Genomic DNA, 7982 nt, shown 5'->3' with positions numbered 1-7982 from the left:
AATTTGTCAGAGCAGGCCTATATGGTAGGTCCCACTAAATACATCTGTACAAGGACAAAGAAAATTAAAATAATGACTACTTTTGGAGGAAACCTGAAGCAAGAAGTGGGAATAGTTTGATCCATTTCTACTCTGGAGTCTAATCAATTCCAATTCTTCGTGTCTGTCTCTCGTGAGGCTTACAACCCACTAATCCTAAAAGAATAAATGTTAAGCAATTTTAGTAGCCAGTATGACATAGGTCTTCTTCTTCAATTATCCTTTATTCCTCTTTATCCCTATCCTCTTAGGGGTATGGACTTTATGCAAAGTAATAAAGGTATTTCTCATGGCTTTTTTCTGGATCCCCTAATGATCAGAGGAGAAAAGCGAGGTTTACAGAGATTAAAGTAGCATGTTCAAGGTCACACGAATGGTATGGGGCAGAGGAAGGATTTGAACCCAGGGCTGGCTCTCAGTATCCAAAACCACGATCTCTGACTACCTCACACTTGCCTTGGGTTCTGCTCCAGAAGCAGCCACATACTTATGGTTTATGGAATACATCGTGTTGGGTCTCCTCTCTATGTCTCCCTCCCTCTCCCCCTCTCCCCTGCCCCACTCATCCATGCAAGCCAGGAACTCCTCAGGCACAGCCCTTCCTACACCAACTGAAACCATCTGTTTGCATGGCTGACTGCCCAGCTGGACAGGAATTGCCTGAAGGCCCAGGCAGGTGCTAATCCCCCCAAAGTCTCCATTCCCAGCACAGTGCCTGGCACACAGAAGGTGCGCAAAACAATTTCCAGGAATGGAATGAAGTCTTCCCGGTGCTCTGGGGTATTTGTAGCATGGTGTATGGGGATAGGGGTTGGGTCGGAGGGGGGACAAAATAGTCTTCACCGTTTGTGTAGGTTTTCGGATATGTTGGCTTGTTCACAAATGCTGAAAAACATAAGCCCTTTTGAGGTCAAGCAATGGTATTGGATCATATCTGGTTCTTAGCTTCTCCCTCCCCTCCCCTCTCCTTTTCTCACCTGCCCTGTTCTTCAGCTCAGGTCCCGGAGTCTTCATTAGTTAAATCTAGGATCAATTCCAAGAGTCAGTAGGAGGAATTTGAGCAGCTCCTAGTCTCTAAGAACCCACATCTTTGTTCTTGTACGTGGTCTAGCCCAAGCTCATCCTTATTTCTGAGACCTGAGCCACGTCTTGATTCCACATTCTGGTGACTGAAGGTCTTTGCTCCCTGTGCCTCAATACCCCCCTCGAGCGCCCCCCCCCCCCCCCCCCCCGCCGCCGCCTTGTGTTCTGCCTCCAAGACTGTTCTCTAGGACATGGAGTTGGCCCTGCTCCTGTCCCTTCTTGTCGGGCTCTGGATCCTGTCTTGCGGAGGGGACTGCTTCCTACTGACAGACAGACATTCTGGATGCCATTTCCCTCGTCTGTGCCTCTTTGGATCTTCCGAAGCTTCTCCCGGCACATGTGGCAGTCTCGCTGACGTCTGTTTGACCAGATGCCGTTCTTCCTCACGCCAACACCGGCGCAGCTCTCAGTTGTGAACACCAGTGGCTTGATGTCTTGGCACCCACGGGGCCTTTTTTCGTTTGTTCTAGTCTAGCCGGCCTGGGGTGTGTGTGCGGGGCTTAGTTCCAAGACCTTCCCCTCCCAGGCCGTCCCACACGGTCTCAGGCCCCGCGTCAGCTTAGGTGCCCTGTGGGTCTGTGCCGGCGCGACGACAGGGTCCGGCAGAGCAGGGCCGGGCCTGGGTGGCCGCAAGGCCCCGGCTCCCCTGCCTGCCTGCCGGACTCGGGGCCGCTCAGGAAAGCGCTCAGAGGGGCTGCACGACGGCTTCACTCGTATCTGCCGAGTTTTATTTCTGAGCCGGGTGACGGGTGCTCGCGTGTTTGCTACCGTCTTTCACGCGCAGGAACTACAGGCCCCAAAGGGAAAGTGCCTCCTAGTGACGGACAGCCTGGCGCCCGCGCGCAGGAAGCCGGGAGCGCGTAGGGCCCCTCCTCGTGGCCGCGCCGCGGCGGTGCGGGCTCCGGGGGCCCCGAGCGAGAGCCGGCGCGGAGGGGGCGGGGGCGGGGACTTCGGGGACTTCCGGGAGCCGAGCCTCGGGGCGTGCCTAGCGGGGCTGCGCAGTCCCCGAGGTCTCCGGGTCGCAGGCGGATGCAGATCCAGGAGGTGCGGGTGGGCCCGCTCGTACTTGGCGTGTCAAGGAATCAGAGGCCCCCCCTTGCAGCGCGGAGGAGGTAGAAGGAAAGGCAGCTCCGCCCAGGAGAGACATCCCCTAAAGCGTCTCGCCGCGCAGGTAAAGAAAGTCCTCCTTCCGTTGCTCCTTGGGAGGAGGGTGCACACTGCCTCGAAAGAAGCCTGTCTCTGACCTGCCCACACGGACATGTAGGGCTAGCCCCCCATCCAGGGAGGGGTGGTGCAGGTAAACTGCCCTTCCAAACCACAGAAAGTAACTTTGCCGACTACCTGTAATAATCAACCAGTACGCTTTTTATTCAGCGTTATTACTGGTCAACCAAGGATCGTGAACAATTTGGTGAAAGAGCAACTCACCCGGGGAGAAAAAGATCAAAGAAGATGTTGAACGCTGAATTCGTCCCAGAGAGTTGAGCGCCCAGCATGTTCGTCACCACAGCGCGCGGCTATGCAGAAGGAGGGAGCCAGGGACACGAGAGAGGCCTTGAAAATGAAACATTGGCTCCCCAAATAAAATGAAAAATCAAAAGAATTGAATCATTGGTTTGGCTGACAGCTAGCGTACTAATCTGGAAGGTCAAGTTGAAGAGAGTAGCTCAGGATGCAGAGAATGACAGAAAGGGAAAATATAAGAAAGAAGTCGAGATGGAGGGTAGATCCAGAAAGCTGGTAATAGTGTAATTCATCTGAGGTGAGAGAACAGAGGTAGAGAAGCAAATAAATGATAAAAATGAGTATCTCTGAACCAAAAAACTTTCCGATGAAAAACACTCACCATGTGCCTGGAGCTATTCTGCTGAAATTTAAAAATTCCTAACATAAAGCTTGCAGAGAGAATTACCAGGATACCTGCAAGCTCCGCCCCCCAACCCCCCCCAAACCACAAATACAAGCCTAAGGTTGTCATCATACATTTTCCATTAATAATACTGATTTTGGAAGACAGGAGAGCAAGATTTCAAAGTTCTCAGGAAACATTATTTTGAACCTAAATGTTATAGCCAGCTAGCCTGTTACTCAAAGATCCAGGCAAAATGAGCCAATGACTCAGGAAGTTTCTCCTGTTTACTTTTCCTTGGGTGACTTGGGATATACCTTAGGAGAAGGAAAAACGAATCCACAAACAGCAGAACTGCTGAGGAACAAAATGAAAAGAAATTTCAAATTATCAGCAGCAAATGGACCTAGAAAGCAGTTGGCCCAAAGTAGAACACAGTAGACAGGGGGTGGTGATTGATGAACACTGATTAATAAAATGTGTAACAATCTGGAAGATGTTCAGTCTGTCAAAAGGTCCACCTATGTTTATCCTCTCCATTTGAATAAAGGGAACTAAAACTATTCAGAAGTGTTGATAAGATGAAACGAACTGAAGTGTGACATGACTTGGAAAAAGAGAAAGGGTGTAAATAAAGGGAATGCATTTTTCCATTATTTTTTGGATGGATATTTTTTGTGACATAAAGTCACATTTCTATCTTTATGGGCCTTACATACCACTTGGTTCTTTAAAAAAAAAAAAAAAAATTCTTGATTGATTTGCCAGAGAGAGAGAGAGAGAGCACACAAGCTGGGGGAGTGGCAGGCAGAGGGAGAAGCAGGCTTCCCTCTGAGCAAGGAGGCCAATGTGGGACTCTATCCCAGGACCCTGGGATCATGACCTGAGCCTAAGGCAGATGCTTAACCCACTGAGCCACCCAGGCATCCCCATGCTACTTGGTTCTGCAATTAGTATTTATATAATCTTAATATTATGAATGTCTCTCACTGGCTTTCAGTTTTTAAAGTTGAGCTACAAAGTACAGAAAACTAACTTAAAATGACAGAACAGTACAGAGGTTCAAGCCGGGATGATGGGACCATAGCAAACACCCGAGCACCCATCACCCAGCTCAGAAATAAAACTCAACAGATATGATTGAAGTCAGGAAGAGGAAAGGGTGAGCCAGAGGCTAGCCTGTGGGGATCTACTTTCCTCATCTTACAGCACGGGGAGTGGGCCCATGATGCCAGAAGGCAATGAATCAAGAGCAAGGATTGAGGCAGATTATTTAAAGTGATGCATGTACCCATTCAAGATCTCAAAATGTTAATGTCACTAACAAAAATTAGTGACATTAACAGGTGAAATGCAGGTGAGCTCAGGTGTTAAATGCACACACCTTTCCTCATAGGAAGCGGATATGTATTATTTGATGTTGATAAGACCAGAAACACAGGCACACACATACGGATTAGTTCTGTGGTATAGAAGACCTCCAACCAAAACTGTTTAAAAATGGTTGCTTCTGGAACAACTGGGTGGCTCAGTTGGTTAAGCGTCTGCCTTCAGCTCAGGTCATGACCCAGGGTGCTGGGATCGAGTCCCTCATTGGGCTCCCTGCTCAGCGGGGAGTCTGCTTCTCCCTCTGCCCCTCCCCCTGCTTGTGCTCTCTCTCTGACCTAAAAAAAAAAGGTTGCTTCTGAGAAGTAGAACTATGGCCAGGCAAAGGGGTATTTAGCATAACGGAGAGAGTTTCATTTAAATCACGAGGGACCTTTAGAGTTTATTTTTTTAACATGTTATGAGCAGCCTTTTGTAAATAATAGCATATATATTTAAAAGCTCTTCCAGCGAGTGATGCTTTTTTATACATGTGGGAATTGGGAGAATGTGCTCTACACTGTCCAGGGTATTCTAAGCCCCTGGCCCTCTGAGCCCCCCTGAGCCCTGGTTGCCTTGAGAGATCTGAGATTCTCCTGGTGTCCTGGAGGCTCAGCCTGATTGTGGAGAACCTGGGAAACCTGCCCCAGGTCAGGTCAAGGGAGGAAGACTCCTCCGGTGCCCCTGGTGTGGCCAGTCTGCTCAGCAGGGCGTTCCAGAGAGGCAGACCCCAGGAGAACCTCCTTCCCATGGCTTGTGCATGGAGGGTGAGGGGCAGTCCAGGGTAATTCACCTGCCTCAGGCCATCCATACTGTATTTCCCCTAAGCCTGAGCTGAGACTTTTAAAAGAAAATGTCAAAGGCTGTAGTCCTTTTTGGCTTTGGATTTGCTTATCTGCTGGGAATTGCCTGTGTCCTTTTCCCGGCGATGACTGCGGCTCCTGTGACCTACATTAAAGGTAGGGGGACCCACCCCTAGGATGTTGCATGGACAAGACCCTCACTTCAGGCTTTTCCAATGAGGGTTTCAGGGTGTAGCTTTAGGAAGACATTTTGTTCATGGGTGTCTAAAGCAAGCCTTCTGGAACGTGTCCTCGTGGTCATTAGCCTAACCGGTCTAAGCATTCACGTCGTCAGTATTGGCTGCCATGCTTGTCAGGACCCCAATCAGTGCTGACTCACCCCAGGGCCTGTGCAAAGCATCAGACTCACTTATTCTGAGGCTTCTGCCAAAGATATGATAGGCAACCTTTTCTGGGAAGAGTCCTATTTCTGATTGCACACGGCCATTCATTAAGCACTGGGAATTTGCCTAATGTTGCCCGTTAGCAAAGGATATGTCATGTCCTCACTCGGATTACACTTTCCCTTCCCACACCTCATGGCATTCCTCATCCACATTCCTCAGACCAATCTTTTTTCAGGAGGTATCATCATACTCCAACCTCATCTTGTAATTGCCATTCCAGTGTGACTCAACGATTTCCAATAATGCACTGAAAAATACTCCTCGGAATATGAAGGACCAGTGAGGTCATTGAATCATAGCAAGGTAGCATTGCCAGGGATCCTGAGATCATCCTGTGCAACTCCCTATTTCCCGATGGACCACTGAGGCACAAAGAGGTTAAATGGATTGCCAAAGATCTTACAGCAAACACTCCCTCCGAGGGGAACTGGAAGTACAGAAATAGACAAGCATCAGAGAGAGAGGGGTATTCTGAGGACAATGAAAGATAATTGCAAATTCTAGTAACTATTTTGGACTTCCCTCCCACAGATAGTAAGCAGCTGGCCTCTATATCCACTGAGGACAAGATACAGGGGAGAAAAGGGCCTTAATTACCATTTGAGTTTATACATAAAATTAGAAGTACTTTATTTTAATGTTTCAAGCTCAGAAGTAGTGGATGGTGGGAGAGGGTGGAAACCCCTTTTCCGGAGGACTCCAAGCACAGGTGGTGCTCCTGCGAGGTGGTGTGGGGTGAGGGGTGGGGGAGCAGTCACTGATTCTGTGTCACTTTTGTTGGGGGCTCTCGCGCCAGGTGCCACCTGTCTGAGTGGGAGCCGATCTCTAGGCCGGCATCTCATCAAGGTGTCCACATATCAGATCACAGGCTCTGCCGCTGGGAAATAAGCTCCCAGAGTGCACAAAATCCTAAATAGGAGAAATCAGATTTTCATAGGTAAAAACTTGACGATCAGCCTATTTATCCCTTCTGGAGGTTTTGGAACTATTTCTCTGATGTGTGAAGTGCACCAAAATACACGCTTCTTGTGTCCTTTTTGCATTAATTTTCGGTCTTTGGGGAAAGGCACTCTCTCAGTTTGTAGTAATAAATCACCAGAAAGCAGTTCTGAGGGGTTATTTATAACTTTCTGGGATCCCGAGGCCACTGGCTGAGACTTGGGCTGTTTGTGGTCTGCAGTCAGACTGAGCTCCATCATCGGAATGGCTATCGTCCTGGTCCCCACGGCAGCAACATAAAAGTGCTTTTGGAAGCACCTACTCTGAGCTGAGCGGACTGAGCCTCCTCCCCTGTCCTGCTCCTTCCTCTGATATCCTAAATAAAGGGAGAGAGTTCACAGCGCCTGGACAGTATTTGCAGAAAATGTACTGCACCCTTTCCTCAGGATGTGTTTCGTGCCTTCTAATCTTGAGAAAGACTAAATCCCTGAACTTAAGGTTAGAAATAATTAGGCAAGAAAATCCCTTCTCTTGATTTCTTGTAACTATCCAAAATGATGAGTCGTGGAAAAATCGCTGCAGGTCAGATTTCTCACTCTTCCTGAACCTTTGCACCGTATTGTTTATAGAAAGAATATGACATCCCTTGGCATGATAAGGTGAGTGTTGCTATTTCTGCCTTTGGACTGTTCATTATGCTTTGCTATCATAAGCAGAGAAGCAGATAGCTGCAGAGACCTAAAAAAAAAAAAATACCATGATTACTTGGGATTGTTCAGCACATTGCTGTAGAAAACACCTCCTTTTGTTTTGGCAAACCCATTTTGGAAAAGTGATTTAAATCTTGGCAGCAATAGATAGCTTTTTACATCCTATTTTGATTGAGGTCAATCACACAGTGAGCAACATCTAATTTTTAAGCTCTGAAGGGCTTTGGGTGGCCCAGTCTTCTTTTTCTTTTTCAGTGATTGACATATTTTGAAACCGATATAAACATCATCTCCATGTTTCACATAAAGTGCTCTGAAAATAAGTTCCAACCCTCTTCCATTCTCCAGAAAGTGCCAGCTCCTGGAAATCAGGGATTGGATTCTCATATTAGTCATGCCAAGATTTCTTTGATCCCTATGGCAGATCAGTGCCTTAGACAGAGTGGAGAGTGAATATGCGTTTGCTGTACCAATCTTAATTTGAACTGTCTTGCGTCCTAGGGAAATAACACACTTGTTTATGATGAGGCTGAAGCCAAGTGGTAATAATCATGCTAATCTTTACTGATTTCTGAGTAGCACATTCATCCCACAAACAAAAATACAATATGCACCTGAATTTAATATTACACTGTATGTTCACTGGAATTTAAATAAAAACTTAAAAATTAAAAAAAGGAAAAAGAGTACAAAAGCCAGGTGTCCTGGCTCATCCCACAGCACAGAATCTGATGCCAGGTTCTTGTTT

General features: G+C 47.6%; 1 long non-coding RNA gene across 1 annotated transcript; it reads left to right on the top strand.

Moving 5' to 3' along the window:
* The first annotated feature begins 2091 nt into the window (after nucleotides 1-2091).
* LOC118000814 lies at nucleotides 2092-3573 on the top strand. Its single transcript, XR_004676569.1, has 2 exons — nucleotides 2092-2293; nucleotides 2497-3573. It is a non-coding gene; the product is annotated as an uncharacterized LOC118000814 (long non-coding RNA).
* The last annotated feature ends 4409 nt before the right edge of the window (nucleotides 3574-7982 follow it).

This window comes from Mirounga leonina, unplaced genomic scaffold (assembly GCF_011800145.1).
Source record: "Mirounga leonina isolate KUSES-001 unplaced genomic scaffold, KU_Mleo_1.0 Mir_53, whole genome shotgun sequence".
In the NCBI taxonomy this organism is placed as follows: domain Eukaryota; kingdom Metazoa; phylum Chordata; class Mammalia; order Carnivora; family Phocidae; genus Mirounga; species Mirounga leonina.
Note: the sequence above shows the minus strand (reverse complement) of the source record. Positions and strands in the feature narration are given on the sequence as shown.